The 22,412-nt window shown below is 42.3% G+C and overlaps 1 long non-coding RNA gene across 2 annotated transcripts; it reads right to left on the bottom strand.

Moving 5' to 3' along the window:
• Positions 1 to 131: 131 nt before the first annotated feature.
• Positions 132 to 21,259, bottom strand: LOC131484460 (uncharacterized). Of its 2 annotated transcripts, none has more exons than XR_009248263.1 (3): positions 21,199 to 21,259; positions 15,676 to 15,802; positions 132 to 1,060 (listed from the first exon to the last, which is right to left on the bottom strand). It is a non-coding gene; the product is annotated as an uncharacterized LOC131484460 (long non-coding RNA). The 2 variants fall into 2 exon arrangements; XR_009248262.1 differs by lacking the exon at positions 21,199 to 21,259 and adding an exon at positions 20,676 to 20,819.
• Positions 21,260 to 22,412: the final 1,153 nt, after the last annotated feature.

The following is a 22,412-nucleotide window of genomic DNA, read 5'->3' as shown; positions in this document are numbered from 1 at the left end:
ATGAAAAAGGCCTAACTTCTAATCCAAGTGCTGCCACTTTCTAATTGTATTAATTTAGGCAAGTGATGTGAATTCCTCAAGCCTCAGTTTCTCATCTGTATAATGGAGAGGAAGATAGGTTTGTGGCCTGGTGTGGGAACGGAGAGTGATGAAAATGTGCCAGCAAAAGTAGCAGTTGTGGAATAGGCCTCTTTGACTTCCTCCCAAATGGCTCTGGGAGTGGGGAGGGGGCATGTGACATGGAGCCAGTGGCTGTCTCGTGACATTCTTAAAGAGCTATAGTCATCCAAGCAGCCCATGGAGTGAGTTGACCATGTCCCTGTTACCCAGCTCTGATGTCAGGGGTAGTCTATTGCCCACTGGCCAAGGCCTAGGCTGAGGCTGCAGGTGCCCTATGCCTTCATGCTCCAGGTCACTGTGTGCTGTCTGTGTCTAGTCTCTCCAGAGTCCCGTGGGCTGCACTCTGCCACCTGAGCTGCCCAGCAAGGGTGCCTCAGGTCATAACATTCTGCCTCAATAGCTTTCAAGTGAAATGGCTTTGTTTGTTTCTGCTCTTTTGTGCAGTCTCAGGAGGATTAAGGCAAAACCCCCACAGCAGAGTCAGCAGATGATGTTAGTGACAGGCAGTTGACAATACTCATGACACCCCTCCCACTTCTATCCGAATATGCCCCATTCTCCGTAGAAGGAGCTATTTCTCAGGCCCTCCTTAATTCTTCAAACACCTGGGTCCCTTGCCACCAGATTTCCAGATCCTATCCTTAAACTACTGTCTCTGAATTTAGGTTGGGTGGCCACACGGGGACCTTCCCCACCCCCATCTCTATCTGCTTTGTAGGGTTGATGTTGGGATTCAACGAGATAAAGTAGATACAATGCCATACTTGGTGTTGGCATCAAGGAGGTGCAGAGTAAGTGTCAGTTCTCTTCGTATTCCTTGGGAAATCTCTGGCATCACTGAAACTGATGGTTCCATCATCTGCCCCCTGAAGGGAGGCCCTGGCTACATGCATCTTTGAAGGCTGGCACAGACAGTTTCAGTGCTGCATTGCTTTGGTACCTAGGGCAAGGTCAGCAAATTCACAGTTAACAGGCAGTCTTGGATATAGGGCCTATTTTGAATTTTCTAAAATAGGAAACGGGAGGCTGATGTAGGCTAGGAGGGAGGGATATCATGAGAACAGCATATTTACACATATGATTTTTTTCCAATTAGCCACAGATATTTACTATCCAAATGGCTGTGGGAATTACTAATGAGGTGCTACTGTCCTAACAGCTGTTGTATACGAGACCCGCATTTCGGTCCTGCTAGGAAGCCAGAATTAGACCTCAAAATGACATGGCAAAAAGGGAAGAAGTTGTGAAAGAGAGACAGTATGTAAAATAAACTCATGTCTCAACAAATGTCTTCAGGCTGGAGTAGAGCAGAAGGGAAGAACAGAAAAGGGGAGGTGTTCCCAGGGACCGAGGAGTGAGCAGATGAGGGCCCACACTGGGAGGTAGTGGTCTAACTAGTTTGACAATGGCAAGTGTGGGACACTGCAGATGAGAAAGCAGGAAAGCTTTCGGATGTGTTCCATGCGGGACACACTGACTGAAAGGAACAGAAACTACCTTGAGGTCAGAGCTTGAGGTGCTGCGTTGTGCTCCTGAGCTTACAGCACAGAACCAACAGTCAGAAGACCTGCCTCTGTCACTTTGGACAAATTACTTATCCTCTTGTGCTGTCTCCTCATTTGTAAAGGGTCTCTACCAGCCTCATAGCAGTTTTGTGAGGCACAAATACGGCGATTTTGGAGAAAGAGCAGCACAAGCGACAATATCCTGGACAAGCGGACACAGTACCGTTCACCATCATCGTTCTCATTGTTGCCCACAGAGAAGCTAGAAAGGGATAGAGTTTGAGGGAGAATACAATAAATTCAATCTTAATGTTTATTTATTTATTCTGAAAGAGAGAGAGAGAGAGAAAGGGAGAACAAGCAGGGGAGGGACAGAGAGAGAGGGAGAGAGAGAATCCCAAGCAGGCTCCATGCAGGCTCAGCATGGAGTCCATTGTGAGACTCGATCTCATGACCCACAAGACCACAATCTGGGTCAACATCAAGAGTCAGATGCTCAAGCAACTGAGCTACCCAGGCGCCGCTAAATTTAATTTTAAATGTGCTAAGATGTTGGCACAATATCCAGAAGAGAGCCAAATAGCAGCCATTGGTGGGGGTGGGGGGGGATGAACTAAGGAGTTAATGAGTCAGGGTCATTATATCTGATAAGAACATGTTTCTATAAAGTGTCAAGTCTTCTAGCTTATTGATAACAATTTTGGAGTGTAGACTCAACTGTAGAACTAGGATTTATAATCACTTGCATGGTATCGAAGTATACACAAGACATGGGAGGATCAACGTACTGGTATTCCTGTGCTATGGAAGCCTGGATGTGGCTGCTGCAGCACTAGAAACCCTTGGTTGGAGGCTCTTTCATCAATGTCCTTGAATGTCCACCAATGTGAAATATACAGAAAACAGCAAAAACAAATAAGACTGAAGTGAGAACAAAAATGGCATAAGAGAAAGAAAGAAAGAAAGAAAGAAAGAAAGAAAGAAAGAAAGAAAGAAAGAAAGAAAGAGTGGGGAGGGGCATCTGGATGGCTCAGTCGGTTGAGCATCCAACTCTTGATTTCAACTCAGGTCATGATCCCAGGGTTGTGGGACTGAACCCCTATTAGCCTCTGCACTGAGCATGGAGACTGCTTAGGATTCTCTCCTTCTTTTTCCCCACCCTGCTCAAGTGCATGTGCACACACACACACACTTTCTCTCTCCAAAATAAATTACAAAATGGAAAAATAAAAAAGAAAGAATAAAGGGGGAAGTAAAAAGAGATGCTGAGTGAAGAATGTTTGTCAATTGGATACAATAATATATAAACTAGTGAAAAAAAGATTTGTATATATCTAAGAATGTAAATTAATGAGCTAGGCTGAGTATTGTGTAAAAAGTGGTGGTGACAACAGGAAACTTACTTTTCCTAAGAAAAACCTATAGGTGATCACCCTCTGTAAAATAAAGTATATTGTATGTGCATAAAAAAGCAACTACAATTTGAATGAATCTCATGAGGGTTCCTAATGAAAAGCAGAGTTCTCTTCATAAAGCAAATGGTCACTCCCATTATTTAAGTGATGGACTGGTTAATTGCACCATTTGTCACCTTGGTAGACCTTTGTTGTTGTCCTCTAGGACTCTTTAGATCAAAATAAGGATGTATGCTGAACCAGAAGTTCAACTAGAGACAAGACATTTTCCACCTTCTGTCCCAAGTGTGTCCTCTTGAGTAAGTCCCAGGAGACAACAATGACTTCTCCTTCCAAAAGTAGTCACACAGTGCATGACTAATGAAGTGAGCCGCAGACTCAGGGCCATCCTACCCTTACGGTCTGGGACAAAAAGGTGAACTAGGCAAGCCTAGTTCCCTCTCCTGGATCTTTGCACTAAAAAACACAGCAGTGGTAGCTGAAATCGCCAACTAACATTGAAGAGGCAAGGAACAACAAAAAAGCAGACTGAGCTATCAGTAGACAGAGGAAAATAGATGTGCAGAGAGAAGCAGAGAAGCCACAAGCCAACAAGATGTACCTCATTCATGCAAGGAAAAAGGCCTTCCCATTTCGATTTGAGTGTGTGGACATCCTTACCATAGTGTACATTTCCAAGAGATAATAGCTGATAATAGCTTCCACTTACTGAGCACTTACTAGGCTCCAGGTGCTGTGTTACCCGCCTTTTTTTCTTTCTATTCTCACCATGTCTCTGTGAAGTAGGCAGTAAGATTACCACCAAAGGCCAAAAGAGACAGAAAAGTCATAAGCCACTAGGGAGTGGCAGAGCATCGATCCAAGTGCCCGACTCCAAAATCTATGCTCTTAACACTGCATTGTGCTCCATCCCCCTCCACACACATCCCCCCACCACCACCACCACTGGCCCCCAGTAATTAGAATAGGCAGACTGGGCAGTTGTCCTTATTCAGAGGCCATAAAGTAGTCCTCTCCTCCTCCCACCAGCTTGAAATGTTAAAACGAATCTTACTAATTTATACCAGGAAAAAGAATATCAGATTGGATTTAAGAAACTACGCTTGCACAGTTGTCTGATAGACGAGGTAGGTGACACACCTGCTCTGGGCTCGTGCCTTCTGGGGAAGGGAAAGGTGAAAGCAATAGAGGAGCTGGATGATCAGGAAATAGAAGAAAAGCTCAGAAAGTCACTCTTAGAAAAAGGTTAAGTTAAACAGTAGATTAAGAGGAAGCCCAGCAAGAGAGTAGCCAGGAGATGCTGATGAGGGAGGATATCAAGAGGCTGAGTGGAATGTGACACATCCTGTGTGGGAGCTGAGTGGAGTGTGACACATCCTGTGTGGGACAGTGAGACTTTAAGTATGTAGGGAAATCAGACCATGCTTCCCTGTAAGCTGGGTGAGCTAAGAACTGGGCTTTCATTGAGACTGAGGGGCACACATTACCTGGTAGAACTAACATCACGAGATAAAGTGAATGAATGAATGAATGAACGATGTATTTATTCATAATCAATTTATTAAGCAAGCTCTTAGTAGATTGCCAGATAAGTTTAAGTTTAAATCATGAAACCATGTACCTACAATTTACCAGCTTCGTGTGTTATATAATCTAGGATTTCCACACTCCTTAGCACACTAGTTTTGCACTCACACATTGCCTGTGTAAGTTGAGATAAAAGAAATGTAACAGAGACCCTGAAGAGGAGAGGAGAGGAGAGAAGGGAAGGGGAGGGGAGGGGAGGGGAGGGAAGGGAAGGGAAAGGAAGGGAAGACAAGAGAAGGGAAGAGAAGACAAGACAAGACAAGACAAGACAAGACAAGACAAGACAAGACAGGACAGGACAAGGGAAGGGAAGGGAAGGGAAGGGAAGAGAAGAGAAGACAGGACAAGGGAAGGGAAGGGAAGGGAAGGGAAGAGAAGAGAAGACAGGACAAGGGAAGGGAAGGGAAGGGAAGGGAAGGGAAGGGAAGGGAAGGGAAGGGAAGGGAAAGGAAAGGAAGAGAAGAGAAGAGAAGAGAAGAGAAGAGAAGAGAAGAGAAGAGAAGAGAAAGGAAGGGAAGGAAAGAGGGAAGTTAAGTCTGTAATCTGAAGGACCTGGTCAACTTCTAAAAAAAAAAATGCCTTTTTAAACAAAATAAGCTTAAAAAGTGCACCTTCACCCAAGATTCTAACACTATCTAGAGGAGAAAGCAGGAAAAGACCTCTCTGACCTCAGTTGTAGCAATTTCTTACTTGACACATCCCCAAAGGCAAGGGAATTAAAAGCAAAAATGAACTACTGGGACCTTATGAAGATAAAAAGCTTCTGCACAGCAAAGGAAACAACCAACAAAACTAAAAGGCAACCAACGGAATGGGAAAAGATATTTGCAAATGACATATCGGACAAAGGGCTAGTATCCAAAATCTATAAAGAGCTCACCAAACTCCACACCAGAAAAACAACCCAGTGAAGAAATGGGCAGAAAACATGGATAGACACTTCTCTAAAGAAGACATCCGAATGGCCAACAGGCACATGAAAAGATGCTCAACGTCACTCCTCGTCAGGGAAATACAAATCAAAACCACACTCAGATATCACCTCACGCCAGTCAGAGTGGCCAAAATGAACAAATCAGGAGACTATAGATGCTGGCGAGGATGTGGAGAAACGGGAACCCTCTTGCACTGTTGGTGGGAATGCAAATTGGTGCAGCCACTCTGGAAAACAGTGTGGAGGTTCCTCAAAAAATTAAAAATAGACCTACCCTGGGACCCAGCAGTAGCACTGCTAGGAATTTACCCAAGGGATACAGGAGTACTGATGCATAGGGGCACTTGTACCCCAATGTTTATAGCGGCACTCTCAACAATAGCCAAATTGTGGAAAAAGCCCAAATGTCCATCAACTGATGAATGGATAAAGAAATTGTGGCTTATATACACAATGGAGTACTACGTGGCAATGAGAAAGAATGAAATATGGCCCTTTGTAGCAACGTGGATGGAACTGGAGAGTGTGATGCTAAGTGAAATAAGCCATACAGAGAAAGACAGATACCATATGGTTTCACTCTTACGTGGATCCTGAGAAACTTAACAGAAACCCATGGGAGAGGGGAAGGAAAAAAAAAAAAGAGGTTAGAGTGGGAGAGAGCCAAAGCATAAGAGACCCTTAAAAACTGAGAACAAACTGAGGGTTGATGGGGAGTGGGAGGGAGAGGAAGGTGGGTGATGGGCATTGAGGAGGGCACCTGTTGGGATGAACACTGGGTGTTGTATGGAAACCAATTTGACAATAAATTTCATATATTGAAAAAAAACCACAAAAGATTCTAACACTATCACCTGAAGGAAATGTTTTCAAACTATGGATCATGTAATCAATGCAGTTGCTCCTGACCAGCAATTTATTTTTTAAAAGAATAAGAACTGTTTAAAATTTTTTGTTTTAATTATTCACACATACACACATGTGTACTAAATTAAGATGTAGAATGTATTTCTTGTTTTGTTATGGGTCACAACAACCACAAAAATTAGAAAAACACTGCCCTCTCCCTGGCTGCCCCATTGAGATTATTTTATTTTCTGCACATGCTCATTTTTACTTTCTTTAGTCTGAATAGTGAAAAGACTACATCTGTTTTTCAAACATAAAAGTATATTCTAATATTGAATGTGTTTTTCCAAGCAATCCTCCCCCCCTGCAACTAGAGATTCTTCTATTGCCCCAAGGGTCAAAGGTGCCCTGGTTGAGAATCCCTGGACAAGGGCAAGGGAAATCCAGATTCTTGGGTAGTCATAGCAACAGCAATCAGAGCAAGGAAGCCCTATAAATCTCTTTGGGATGTTACTGTGTTCATTTCATCACACTATTTCCAGGAAGAACTTGGAGATCAGTGGGCCACCAAGAGTCTTATAAACTGACATTTAGTATCAATGAGTTCTCAGGCTGATTAAAGTTAACAGGTGGCATTTTCAGTATGCCTCTATTCTAGAAAGATCAGTATTTTAGCCAGGGTGATCTTTAAAATATTAAATGGCTGCCAGCATGGCTACTGGACAATCTGAATGAATGTTGACCATAGATAACCAATAGGTGAAGTCCACCTGAAGGTCACCCTATATTAGCAATGAAGGAAATGCATGATTAGATACCTGGCTGTCTCCCAAACAATATTTGTGATTGTAAGAAGACATCTCAGAGCAAGAGCTAGAACTGGTCAACGTCAAAAGGTATCAATGAAGTTTAAACTATTTTATTTTAATATTGAAGCTAGCAATAATCAGATGTAGTGTGGGAGAGAGCAATACACAGGCGTGAAATGATAAAAGGTCTTCAAGAAAAACAAAGATATCTGGAAACAAGAAGAAGAAGGTAAAGTAGGTTTTTTTTAAAGGTATAAAAGTCTATAAGGGACAGATGGAAGAGAAAAGCAAAACAGAAGGCTCAGAAGATCCAAGATAAAGAAATGAAGATCGTATCTTACTTGATTAGCCCAAGTCTGGAAAAATAAGATAGGAGTAAGAAGAATATGTCCAAGATGCCTTTAATGGAAAGAATATATATTAAGGTACAGAGACAGGAAATTGCCTAAGGTTTCCTTTTAAGACATGCAAATACCAGGGAACCCTACTTGCTGCAGGGATCTGGGATCCAGGACTAGGCTCAGAGATGAGGAAAGACTGGCCCGTGGGCTCTAACTGATGGAGTCAAGGGAAAGATAGCAAGCATGGGCAAAGCTGGAAACATGCCAGAGAGTCCCACTGAAGTGCCAGGCCAAAGGATCTGGGCTAAGAGACAGAAATAACCAGGTGCTGGGCAAAGGAACAGGAATTGAGATCCCAGGACAAGGCAAGTGGTTTACAATGACAGGTGGGAGGCAGAGCCTGGGGGTTTCCCAGGGCACTGGACTATCATTGCAGAGGATTTTTACAGGGCTATTTAGGGTGCTAAGCTGGTTTTACATAAATGTAATAGAGCCAAGCCTTAACCTCAGCAAGAAAAAAATAGCCACAAAAACAGCAACAAAAATAACTAACTATTCTTTGTACCCATTATGGACCTTGGTTTGAATCTCGGTTCCACCGATTACTGGTGGCTGTATGGGTCTGTCTGACGTGGTACTTAATCTCCCCCTACCCTGAGTTCTCTCTTCTTTGAAAATGCAGAGAAGAATACTTTTACACTCTCTCCCTAGATGATTACATCTGAATACGTACTAAGTGTCTATATATTGACATCTCTCAAATTCACTGTTCAACCCAAACCTCTCCTCGGTTTCAGGCTCCTGCATCCAAACACAACTCAAACTTAACAAAAGCAAAATGAAATGACTTTTTCAGAGTCGAGGATCCTGGTTCTTGTCTAAAAGTCTTCACCTCCATAAATGGTACCATCACTTGGCTCCTTGATTCTTCCTTCACAATCATACCTAACATCCAATCCAATAACTCCTAGAATAAAATCCAAAATCCTTTCCAAGGCCAAGGCCCATGTCCTATGTTCTTCCATCCTTGCCTTAAAATGAACCTGCCGTGGCCATGAAAATGCCTGAGATCTCTCTAATGGCTTCTGTCTCCCAAATCCCACCCCACCCCCACCCAGACCCTTCCACTTCTCTGCTCCCAGCCACTGCTCCTCATTGCTGCCTTTCCAGGTTTTTCCAAGCCCTGTTTGGTTACAGACTCTTCCAATTTTCTCCTAACCCCCCTGGCATTTATAACCCATTCGGGATTCACTTCCCTGGCTCCACCGGCCCCATACCCAAAGGCCTTGGGTAAGAAACACTTGCCAATGTGCTTAAGCTTCAGTAAAATTTGTGCACAGAACTGCATCAGGTGGTCAGAGTGGGGCAGCAGAAAAAAAAAAAGTACGTCGAGAGAGAATGTATTAGAGACCAAAAGGTATAGTCTTTAATGGAAAAATATTGACAGCTCAGAAGGACTCAAGATCATCCTGAAGCTAAGGAGCCAGCACATCCCTGGGCTGGGCTTCTGTGTACTCCTTCTTCCTCCCCCACCTCTTCCCTTTCCCCACTCACAGCAAAACCACAACGTGCAGCCAGTTGAGTTATCAACCACTAGTACATTCCATGAAGTAGTGCAGTCCATAAAAGGCAGAATGATAAAGCATTCAAATGCAAGGCTTTTTGCCTCCATCCGTCTAATGTGTGGTTCATATCTAAACCTCAGAAACATTCAGGAAGCTGAGAAGCATTATATGCGGTAAGGATGCACAGGGAGTGGGGACACATGCTTCACTGTTAGGGCAGGTTAAAAGTGATGGAACTTTCCTTCCCTCCTCGAAGAAGGTACAAGATACAAATTCAGGAAGTAATCTTTCACGTAGGATTATGGCTCATTTTGTTTATTTTTTTAATGTTTATTTTTGAGAAAGAGAGAGAGTGCGAATGGGGGAGAGGCAGAGAGAGGGGGAGACACCGAATCTGAAGCAGGCTCCAGGCTCTGTGCTGACAGCAGAGAGCCCAATGTGGGGCTCGAACTCACAAACCACAAGATCATGACCTGAGCCAAAGTCAGATGCTTAACCGACTGAGCCACCCAGGCACCCCATGGCTCATTTTAAATGCAGCTTCCAGGTGGAAAATCTTGCATGACTGCTCTTTTTCTAGGCCCCCTAGGATAGCCAGACAGACCCTGGTTGGTTTTTTTTGTTTGTTTGTTTATATATATAATTTATTGTCAAGTTAGCTAACATACAGTGTATACAGTGTGCTCTTGGCTTTGGGAGTAGATTCATCACTTACACACAATGCCCAGTGCTCATTCCAACAACTGCCCTCCTCAATGCCCATCACCCATTTTCCCCGCTCCCTCCACCCCCATCAACCCTCAGTTTCTTCTCTGTATTTAAGAGTCTCCTATGGTTTGCCTCCCTCTCTGTTTGCAACTATTTTTTTCTTTCCCTTCCCCCATGTTCTTCTGTTAAGTTTCTCAAGTTCCACATATGAGTGAAAACATATCTGTCTTTCTCTGACTGACTTATTTCACTTAACATAATACCCTCCAGTTCCATCCACACTGTTGCAAATGACAGAATTTTATTCTTTCTCATTGCCAAGTAGTATTCCATTGTATATATAAACCACATCTTCTTTATCCATTCATTAGTTGATGGACATTTGGGCTCTTTCCATAATTTGGCTATTGTTGATAGTGCTGCAGTAAACATTGGGGTGCATGTGCCCCTTCAAATCAGCATTTTTGTATCCTTTAGATAAATACCCAGTAGTGCAATTGCTGGGTCGTAGGGTAGTTCTATTCTTAATTTTTTGAGGAACCTCCATACTGTTTTCCAGAGTGGCCTCACCAGTTTGCATTCCCACCAACAGTGCAACAGGGTTCCCCTTTCTCCACATCCTCACCAACATCTGTTGTTTCCTGAGTTGTTAATTTTAGCCACTCTGACCGGTGTGAGGTGGTGTCTCAATGTGGTTTTGATTTGTATTTCCCTGATGATGAGTGATGTTGAGCATCTTTTCATGTGTCTGTTGGCCATCTGGATGTCTTCTTTGGAAAAGTGTCTATTCATGTCTTCTGCCCACTTCTTCATTGGATTATTTGTTTTTAGGGTGTAGAATTTGGTAAGTTCTTTATAGATTTTGTGGACTAACACTTTATCTAATATGGACAGACTCTGTTTTGTTCATTGTAGTATATCCTCCAATGAGCCAGTGCTTGGCACATAGTAGACACTCATTAAATACATGTGTTGTGTAAATGTAACCACTACATGTACCCCAATGCCCTAGCTTCTCCCCGCCTTTTGCATTTTATATGTTGTTGTTGTTGTTGTTGTTTTAGTCTATTTATTTATTTTTTGAGAGGGAAAGAGAGAACGAGTCAGGTAGGGGAAGAGAGAGAGGGAGAGAGAATCCCAAGCAGGCTCCGCACCATCAGCAAGGAGCCCAATGTGGGCCTCAAACCCACGAACTGTGAGATCGTGACCCAGCCTGAAGTTAAGAGCTGGATGTTTAAGCAACTGAGTCACCCAGGCACCCCTATAATTTTTTGTTTTGAAATAAGTATTTCAATCCTCAGAACACACTTGGTCCCTTCAAAATAACTCAGGCAACCTGGCAAGACAGGGACCCAGAGAGCTCAAATGATGAGCACAGACCATCAGAAAATATGCATAGTGCTCTTCACTCTTCTTCATTCTTCATACTTCTTGTTTGTGGTTCTAAAGAGTGCTGGAGTGGACACAGCTTTTCCTCTGATCATACATAGGAAACTGAGGCCCAGAAAGGAAGAGTAACTTGCCCAGTTTTTCTCAGGTTTATAGTGGCAGTGCCAGAACACTTTTGGAACTTCGGAAAATGCCTGAGCTAACCAGACTCCAGACTAGGCTCTGCCACTTACAAATAGCCTGGGTAATATTTACAAGCCCTGTGGGCCTTGTCTTCCTTTATAACAAGGAATAACAAGGGCACATGGGTGGCTCAGTCGGTTGATTTTGGCTTAGGTTATGATCCCAGAGTTGTGGCATCAAGCCCCAGCATGGAGCCTGCTTGGGATTCTCTCTCCTCCTCCTCCACCTCCTCCTCCTCCTCCTCCTCCTCCTCCTCCTCCTCCTCCTCCGTCCCTCTCCCCTACTCTCTCTCTCTCAAATTAAAAAAAAAAAAAAAGAATAGCAATGCCTACCCATCTCATAGGAGTATTCTATTCAAAGACTGAATTAAAATAGGTTAGGATGATATAGGAAAGTGTGTACACAAAAACAATAGTTTCTTTATACCCCTTTACAATTTTGTAAAGATTGTAAAACTTTCTGTTGATTATTTAAAAAAAATTGTTTTGTCTGAAAATAAAGATCACATGCACAATAAATCAGTATTTATAGCAACTTACTTTAAAAAGCATTTCAACAACATTAATTCTTGTGTCTGGCATATATGTTATCTCCTACACTCACACACGTGTGAGTGTGCGCGCGCACACACACACACACACACACAGGCATGCGCCTCTCCTTCCTCATTATCCAGCTTGAACTGTCAGCCTGCAGAGAGGCAGCAGACAGGGACCCAGGAAGCAAGGGTGAAGAAGCTCCCACTTCAGATGGGTTCTGAGACAATTTTCCCCTTCCCTCAGGCTGAGATATTCTGCCATCTGTTTTGATTAAACCTTTCAAAATTCAACTTGTGTTTTTCCTTCCATTCCTTTGAAATCTCCTTTAATTCAACAGTCTTTAGGCTTTCTTCCTTCCCTTAACCACCATCTGGTGCTTCTGTTAGAAAGAAAAGAAAAGAGAAGAGAAGAAAAGAAACGAAAAGAAAAGAAAAAGAAAACACATACAACAAACACTTTGAGTTCCTTGGAAGAAAGGTATAATGATGAGGATAATTTATTCCCATAGTGAGGCCCATTACTATTTCCATGGCAACAGACTGTGATGTTCTGAACATGGGACTTTGTGATCATCACAAGAACAGGATGGCAAAAGGCCCTGCTCAGACTCTTTGTCCTTGTGGATTCTTTGGGTAGTCACCCTTGGTGGCTCCCACTTGTCTACAGAATTAAGTCCAAAGGTCTTAACGTGGCATTCAAGGCCTTCTGAGTCTGGTCCAATCATTCTAGGCTCATCATCTGTTAATCCCAGAGCACCTGGTATTCTGGCCATTCTCTACAGCTCACAGTGTCCTAGATACATCACATTCTTTCATGCCTCCATGCCTTTGCCTCTGTCATTTCTCCTTATAATATCCTCCCTCTACTTCTTTTTTTTTTTTAACCTAATGAAATCCTCCTTATCCTAAAGGTTTAGCTCAAATGTTACCTTTTAGATGGATTCTTCCATGGCTCACCCAAACAACACAAATAACTCTTTTCTGTGCTCCCAAAGTTTTTCTCAGACAGGTATGATGACACCTCACTTTTTTTTAAAGATTTTATTTTTAAGTAATCTCTACACCCACTGTGGGGCTTGAACTCACAACCCTGAGATCAAGAGTTTCATGGTGGGGTGCCTGGGTGGCTCAGTTGGTTAAGCATCTAGCTTCAACTCAGATCATGATCTCGTGGTTCACGAGTTCAAGCTCCACGTTGGGCTCTGTGCTGCCAGCTCAGAACCTGGAGCCTGCTTCGGATTCTGTGTCTCCCTGTCTCTCTGCCCCTCCCCCACTCATGCACTCTTGCTCTCTCTCTCTCTCTCTCTCTCTCTCTAGCTTCAACTCAGATCATGATCTCCTGGTTCATGAGTTCAAGCTCCACGTTGGGCTCTGTGCTGCCAGCTCAGAACCTGGAGCCTGCTTCAGATTCTTTGTCTCCCTCTCTCTCTGCGCACCCCCCCCCCCACTCATGCTCATGCGCTCTCTCTCTCTCTCTCTCTCAAAAATAAATAAACATTAAAAAAAAGTTGCATGCTCTTCCAACAGAGCCAGCCAGGTGTCTTGACACCTAACTTACAAAAAGAAGTTATGTTTATAACTCTTGTATTTGAATTTGGATTATTTGCTGTTGGGATCTGTGCCTGTTTCATTTTTTATACCACTCCAATTATTTCACATGATTTCTCAGAATGTCCTAAGGGTTATATGGGCAGACATTTTATCTGCATTTTACCATTAAGGTTTGGAAAATGTAAGTGACTTTGATAGCTAGCTAGTGGCAGAGCCAGAATCTCACTGATAGAATGGGAGGAACGTGGACTTTGGAGTCAGGCATATTTGGGCTCTACCTGAACTTCCCTTCCTCTCTAACCTTCCGTTTCTTCACCCGTCAAATGAAGCGCACATGAAATCACACATGTGAAGGTGCTTGACACATAATCACTACTCAAGTCATGTTAGTTTTCTTCGTTCCCCTTTCTAGTAGCATCTAGAAGCAAAACACAATTTTTCTTCCATTTTTGTTTCCTAAATTTTTATAAGGTGCTGAAATTCAGATGAACAAGCAAATGAATGTCTTTAGCATCTCCTAGAGAAAAATCTTTGCTTTAATTCCCTTATCCGTAATCTGCTTCAATAACGGAAGCTACCTAGTAGAGTTGTAAACATTAAAGGAAGCAACCTATAGATACACGAGGCTCTCAGCACATTGTTTGGCATGGAATAGGTACTCGGGATGTTTGCGATTACATGATTACGATTACCTCATTAGCATTAGCATTATTTTTTTTTGCATGACGGAACAATAGGCCATGTGAGAATTACAAAAATTAGCAAGACTGTCTCACGACTCTGTCTTCAGGCTTTTCCTACGGCAGCCTGCCTCTGTACTCCAGACTTCTGCACAGTCATTTCCTTCTATTAGATTGGAGGTTTTAGATAGGGCTTCTGTGCCTTATCTGCAATTCTTTTTGTTGGGTGGACCCAAAACAAAGCCTTTCAGAGAAGAAGGCTTCAGTAAAATGCTGAAAGGTATTTCTCCAAAGTGAGCACTAACAAAGCCTCTGGCTTTCTCGCCATCATTAAGATGTTAATTTTCAAGGGGTACCTGGGTAGTTCAGTCAGTTGAGCAGTTGAGCTTCCGGATCTTGATGATTTCAGCTCAGGTCATGATTCCAGGGTCATGGACTTGAGCCTGTGTCAGGCTCCACAATGAATTCGAAGCCTGCTTAAGATTTTCTCTCTCTCTCTCTCTTTCTCTCTCTCTCTCCTTCTGCCCCTTTCCCATACTCTTCAAAATAAAAAATTAAAAATTAAAAAAAATTTTAAGATATTAATTTTCAGTGGTAGCCTATTGGCAGGGGAGAGCCATTTTTTTGAAGGTTGTACGCATCTATAGGTCACCGGACCGAGCTTTTTGATCCTTTAGACACTTAAACTTGTAGCTTTTCTATGTAATGTTTCCTCATAGAACATACACAATTCCCAGGTTAGAAGACAGACAGACAGTTCCTGATCTCTGGGGAATGTGGGAGGGTCTAAAGAAATTGTGTCCTGGAAAACATATCCACCGGGTATCAAGCACAGCACCACCCAGATGATCCAGGGGCAGGATTACTTAGTCATTCAGTGTTTACTTTATGGAGTACCTCCTTCATTTTAGGCTCAGTGTTGAACTGAGCAATACCATGAAATCCTGCTTAGCAACCTGCAGTCCCTTCTCCCACCCCCCATCACCAAACCAACCACCTAATGGGAAAGAATATTACTACCTTCAGATAAGGGAAATATGGTTCAGAGTTTTTAAGTGACTTGCCCCAATATCACAAGCATAAATGACAGAAGGAGTTAAACTTAACCCAACTGTCTGAGATGCAGGGCTCACACACTCCCTGATACATCTCCCTGGATCCTGGGACCACTTACAGATTCTCCAAGATTCATTGCTGGGGATCACACCCCAGTGGCAAGTGCTGGCCCGTCTGTCCCCTTTCTTATGGTCTGTCATGCTACGGTTAGAATCAGAGTTAGCTTTGTTGGCTCTCCTTCTGGCCAGCACTTAGACTATGGTCTCTGGTCTGTGCCTTCTTAGGAAGACACACTCAGGGTGCAAAGGATAAGAGGGAGGAGATTTGTGGTGTGTCCTTTAATTGCTTCCCTTTTAGAACTACCCCCCCAACTTTTTTTTTTTTTTTTTTTTTTTTTTTTTTGGTTACAGCTGGGGTAGGGTGGGGGGCATTGATTGTGACTCACCACACACTTTGAGAGGCTCTGACTCATCTCAGCGCTGGTGTTCTTCCAACTCTGTTCAGAACACTGTGGGTGCCCTTCCCCAGCTGCCCAGAGCAGCCAGACCCGTTCAGATGTGCTTGCTTCAGCCCTAAATGACACCAAGTTCATTAGTAAATTAGACACACACACAAGAATCAAAGACTCCCCAGCAACCAACAGGGCTTAGGCAAGTTTTAGACTGCGTTGAAGCCAAGATTAATGTGCAATACCATTAGAATTAATTAACTGCTTTGCATTCAAGCATGCAGTTTACATTTGCATTGGTAGTATTATTGATAGTTAAAGGTCTGTCTTAAAGTTAAAAAACTTACAAACATTAACTAGAAATATTAAATATTAGTAGTTGAAAGTTAACCATAACTTTTTTAAGTTAACTAGAAGACAAAAGAGATGAACTTCTCTCTATTCATTATTTTATAGAGCGGCATAATAAGATATTGTTCTTGAGTTTGGGATCAGATCACATTTATCAAAAGTTAAGAAGCAAACTTTAACTGCTTAAAGAATTACACTTTTGGCTGTTCCCGGGAAGCAAATCACAGGTGTTTCTTCAAGTACATAAAGGGCTCCAAGTTCATTGAATTGTTCCTGATTGCTATTTCAATCACTATGCAGTAACTCCATTTCCAAAAGGAATTTTGCATTCGGTAGAATTTGGGCGTTACACTGTCTTTTCTTTCTACGAGCCTGTTCCGGGTCACTCTCCAGCAGAGTTTTTCCTGCATATTTATTGTCAAGAGCACTTTGTCCCATTCTCTGATCCCTTTGCTTACTCTAACGTGTAAACTTTCAATTTCCAGCATTTATCGCGTTCTGTGAGGTGTATTTTCTAGGAGTATCAAAAAATGGTCTCCACCTGCAGTGAGTACCCTGGATTACAAGGATGAACAACTTCCTTTTGGGGAAAGTTGGCTGTATGCCCACTTTTTTTTAAAATTTTTCTTTTTACATTTATTTATTTTTGATAGAGAGAGACAGAGCACAGTGGGGGAGGGTCAGAGAGAGACACACAGAATCCGAAGCAGGCTCCAGGCTCTGAGCTGTCTGCACAGAGCCCTACGCAGGGCTTGAACTCACAAACCGCGAGATCATGACCTGAGCCGAAGTTGGACGTTTAACCGACTGAGCCACCTGGGCACCCCTGTATCCCCACTTCTAAGAACAGATGTTTGTATGTTTTGATGAAGCCCCATCCAGAATCTCCTCCGACTCTCACTTCTTTTGACATCAAGCTTCTTGTTTTCTACCTGGTCTGATACCTTTTACTTTACTTACCGTACGTACCTCTGCAATGCCCATCTGCAGAGATATGGTTATAGGCGGATGCTAGGATTTTTGTTACCTCCCTTGGCCACATTTTTTAAATGTTTCCTAGTAACTTGTGTTCTGCAAGAAATGAAACAGAGCCATGGTTCTGCAGAAACTTGATAATGTCCTCCCTAGAGAGCTCCCCATTGCTCAGCCTCTCGGGGACCAGCCACAGCGACCTTCCCTCCTGGTGAGGGCCCTCCGCTCTCTCTCGGATGTTTTAGATGTATTTGGAACCAGGCAGTTTGGTAGGACAAAGGATGTTTTAAGGATTTAAAGAGAAAAGAAGCCGCCTACATTGAACTCATTCCCGTGCCGATGTTATTACAGTCCTTGCCTCTGACACCGCATGTGTTCTGGCTTTTAGCAGGATTGTTCTCCAGCTTTGCTCTGAAATGTAAAGCCCCATTGCCCACTGCAAGTCTTAATGAAAAGCAGCTCATAAGCAAGTTACGTAACCTAATTGTAATCCAGGGATCAGCTTGGTTATATTATTTAAAGAAATAGCATCCATTTTCTGTGACCTGATTTAGAAAAGAAACCGAGGGAAGAAAAAAAATACCCACTTCAGCACTCAGCTCCCTGCGCTCATTCTAATGAGAACCCTTGTAAATAATTCAGAAACAGTGACTTTTAAGAACATTAAACCCAACTTAGCTCAGGGTTATATCTCAAAGCAGCTTTAGCTGCTTAAAGCAAATTATAAGTGATCATGAAATATGGGCCTTATTTCTGCGGATAATTTAGTCACTTAGGAAGTTTAATTTCCTCATCAGTTCCCCACACGTGGAGCCGACTAGAGGCAAGATGCTTGGGAGTGCTGAGACACACAAGCCCTGCTCTCAGGACGCTTACAATCTCATTAGGGTTAATAATAACGTACCATCCCTGGTACATTAATTGGAACAAATGTATCGTAGTAATGTAAAATGTTAACACTTAGGTAAAAGAGAGTTGGTCGTTGGTGGGGTGTTTGCAGTAACTGTACAATTTTTGCAACTTTTTTTCTGTAAATCTAAAACTATTCTAAAATTAAAAGTTTATTTTTAAAAACCTGGATAGGGAAACAGTTGGGTACACAAATAGAAACGCATCCATGCTTGTTGCCTGGTTTATAGAAATAAAACGAGTCCTGCCTAATAGGCAGCTTCATAAGTACTATGATTGCTTTGTGAACTTCAAAAGCACAAGACTGGATTAATCATAATCCTGATTCATGTTAATAATGTGCCATGAATCAAGGACTATGATTTGTCCTTTGCTCCTTACATAAACTTCATTGAATTGATTGATACTCTATATAATCTATATAATAATACAATAAACCACTCAGATCCAACTCTCAACCCGTGAGCTAAAAGGCCTCCATGACTTACGTTGACCTACGTGTTCCTCTTCTGTCGCATCCCCCAAATGCCCGCTCGGTAGTAACCGTCCTCTTAAATTTTGCTTTTATCATACCCTGGGTTTTTTCTTTTTAAGTTTATTTATTTATTTTGGAAGAGAGCATGAGTGTGACTGGGGGAGGGCGAGAGAGAGAGAGAGAGAGAGAGAGAGAGAGAGAGAGAGAGAGACTGAGAATCCCAAGCAGGCCCCATGCTGTGAGCACAGAGTCTGACTGGGGGTTTAATCTCAGGAACTGTAAGATGGTGACCTGAGCCACAAATCAAGGGCTGGACACTTAACCAACTGAGCCCCCCCAGGCCCCTCTATCATACTATTGCTTCTCTGTACATTTTTTTTTAATTTTTCTTTTAACGTTTATTTTTATTTTTGAGATAGAGAGAGAGACAGAGCATGAATGGGGGAGGGTCAGAGAGAGGGAGACACAGAATCCGAAACAGGCTCCAGGCTCTGAGCTGTCAGCACAGAGCCCGACGCAGGGCTCGAACTCACGGACCGCGAGATCGTGACCTAAGCTGAAGTCGGCCGCCCAACTGACTGAGCCACCCAGGCGCCCCGCTTCTCTGTACATTTTATTACACATATGTTTGGGCCAAAACTTTATGCTCCTTTTATTTGTTTTTGAACGTATACGTCATCTTCTGGGACTTATTCTTTTGGCCCAACATTATGTTCCTGAGATTTATTAATAATATGATTATAGTTAATGAATTTTCACTGTTGTATAATATTCAATAGCAGAAATATACCACAATTTATTTAACCATGTTTACATTAATTTACATTAACCATTTAATCAGTGGTTTCTAAAATTTTGCGACGACAAACGGGTTCTGCCACAAACACACACATTTGTCTCCTGGAAAATGTGTACTGATGTGGCCATGGAACTAGAGCTTTGTGAGACTGGACAGTCGTAAAACAGTTTAAGAACTAAGGCAGAACAGTTCACTTATGGAAATTATGTTATACATGTCCAGGGAAGAGCATATAATATAAATTCTTCACCTTTGAGGCAAAGCATAATAGGAATGATACACTAATTCCATGTCAGTTAAGATTTCATTTGTTTGTACCATAAAATCAAAATTAATAGTGGCTTAAACATCCATGTTGCTCTCATGTAAGCCATCCAGAGAGGAGGGGCCTAGAAGCGTGGATGGGCCCATCAACAAAGTCGTCATGGGTCCTGGCTTCTTCCAGCTTTCCAGTTTGCTGTCCCTGCAGCGGGACCTTTGTCTACATGATCCAAAAGGGCTTATCAACTTCTAGCCCCTACATCTGCTTCTCAGTCGGTAAGGACAAAGAACAGAGGAAAAATGCACATCTCCTATTCAAGGACCCTTTCTCCAAATCGCACGTGACATTTCTAAGGACATCCCATGAACCAGAAGGTAGATATGTGGCTCAAACCCAGTTTCAAGAGAGGCTGTAAAACGTAGTATTTATTCTGGGCATCCCTGTACTCAGCTAAAAATTCTATTACTAAAGAAGAATGGAAAAAAGGACTTTGAAGACAATTAGCAGTCTCTGAGAAAATTGTCACAGCTAAACTGAGAGCAGAAAGGAAAGCAACCCAACAAGGATTTATGTTGAAAAGTACAAAGAAAGAGGCGCCTGGGTGGCTCAGTCGGTTGAGCATCGGACTTCAGCTCAGGTCATGATCTCGCGGTTCGTGGGTTCAAGCCCAGCATCGGGCTCTGTGATGACAGCTCGGAGCCTGGACCCTGCTTCGGATTCTGTGCCTCCCTCTCTCTCTGCCCCCCTGCCCCCCAAATCACACTCTGTCTCTCTCTCCTTCAAAAAGAAATAAACATTAAAAAATATTTTTTTAAGTACAAAGAAAAAATAAATACTCATAATATCACCACCCAATGGTTACCAATTACCACCATTAACTTTTTGAGATATATTTTGCAACACTTTTTCATCCATATATACAACCATGTACATATCTCCAGTATATCCACAACTATACCTATATTTCTATAAATATATCCACACATTACTTTTAAAGGAACTATTTTAATTACTGCAGTAAGTCAAAGAGAAAGATAGCTAGGTTGGTTTCCCCCTTTAAACTCTTAATAAAGTTCACGGGGAAAGCAACATTGGGGTAACTACAGGAAAGAGGATAATGTGTCCTGTAATTGCATGTTTATATTTCTCAGAGTTGCTAAATGCAAAATAAGTTTAGCTGCATACAGTGTACCCTGGAATAAGGATTCAAAGGTGAATTTAAGGGGTACCTGGGTGGCTCAGTTGGTTAAGCATCTCATTCTTGATTTCAGCTCAAGTCCTGATCACACGGTTCGTGAGATGGAGCCCCCCACAGGGCTCTGCACTGACAGCCCAGAGCAGGCTTGGGATTCTCTCTCTCCCTCTCCTCTGCCCCTCCCCTCCTGAAAGTAAATAAATAAACGTTTAAAAAATAAATAAGTAAAGGTAAATTTGAAAGGAAAAATGATTAGCCATTCGAGAAAAACTGCGGGCATGTCTTCAATAGGGCAAGTGGCCAGGAAAACTAATGGACACAAGATCTCTGGGGAAATGCATCAACAAGAGTTTGCTAAACCACAGATAGGGAGAACAAGTATCAATAACTAGATTATTTACTTCTAAGAATGCCCTACCAGATGAGCATGAAGGAGGTTCTTTGGGGTTCTTTACTCCGTAAAAGAGCCCCCTAGAGAGTGAACCAACATGGCATATGACCTTTGGTCAAGAAAAAGAACATTTACATAGAGCTGTAAATTCACTCAATAAACTTACTGGGACTGTGTTCCTGTCTCCACAGAGACCATAGTACAGGAGGGGAGACACAGAGGTGCCTGTAAAGGTAAGTTGACATTTAGTGGGCGCCAGACATTGTACTAAGCACTTTACATGCATTATCAAGTTTAACACTTATAATTATTCTTATTCTTATCCCTGTCTGACAGATGAAGAAAATAAAGCTGTAGGTTAGGTAACTGGGTTGCAGTCACAAAGCTAGTAAAGGGCAGAGCTGCGATTCTACCCCAGATCCATCAGATTTTAGAGCCCCTGCTCTGGGCCATGACAACCCAAGTAGTTAGTGTTACGACAGAAGGTTGTGCAAAATTCTGAGGCAACACATAACAAGCATCAAATATCTGCCAGAGGAAAACTTGTAGAGCAGCACAAAAGTGAAAAAATGTGAAGTATAAATATAATGTCAGCAAGTGTTGAAATAAGATGAATGTAAGCATTGATAAATGAATGGAAAAGACAAGATTTCCACATCAGAGCCTAGTAAGCCTGGATTTTAGAAGCAGTCTTTTTGTTTTCGTGATTCACTGCATAATTCAATCCTATATCACCTGATATCTTTATCCCTATTTTAGTAGTTAATCATACATTGGACACCTTTTCTCTGTGAGCTGCCTCCACATGTAGACTAACTATTGGCCATAAAAAGCAACATACAACATGTTTGATTCTTTTCTCTTTTTTGTTTTTCAGATCCTTCACTGAGGTACACATTATCATACTAGGCACTGAGTACGTATATGACTTGAAGTGATATCCATTCATTTAAGGTTGATTCAAAGTGGTAGATAGAGAAGATACACAAAGAAGACCCAACATATGGATAATAGAGAGTCCTGCAGAATGAAAACAAAGTACTGAATAGAAGAAATATTTAAAATTAGAATCCAAGAAAAATGTCTAGAAATAAGAAAAGATTTGAATCCACCTATTGAAAGGAACACACAGAGATGAGACTGGAAACTAGACAGGCACCCGGTCATGCTGGTCCTTGTAGGTCACTACAAGAAATTTAAATTTTGCTCTAAACGCAGTAGGAATCCTTTGGAGGACTTTAATCAGAAACACCATTGATTCCACAAAATGGAGAAGTAAAAATGTGTGTGGACCTGAAAAAAAATGAAATATGAGCATTAAGACATGGTTGTGCTTTACAACACAAGGCCTCTCTGCTTCCACTTTAACTGTGGCAATTT

The sequence above is a fragment of the Neofelis nebulosa genome, chromosome 9, assembly GCF_028018385.1.
Source record: "Neofelis nebulosa isolate mNeoNeb1 chromosome 9, mNeoNeb1.pri, whole genome shotgun sequence".
In the NCBI taxonomy this organism is placed as follows: domain Eukaryota; kingdom Metazoa; phylum Chordata; class Mammalia; order Carnivora; family Felidae; genus Neofelis; species Neofelis nebulosa.
Note: the sequence above shows the minus strand (reverse complement) of the source record. Positions and strands in the feature narration are given on the sequence as shown.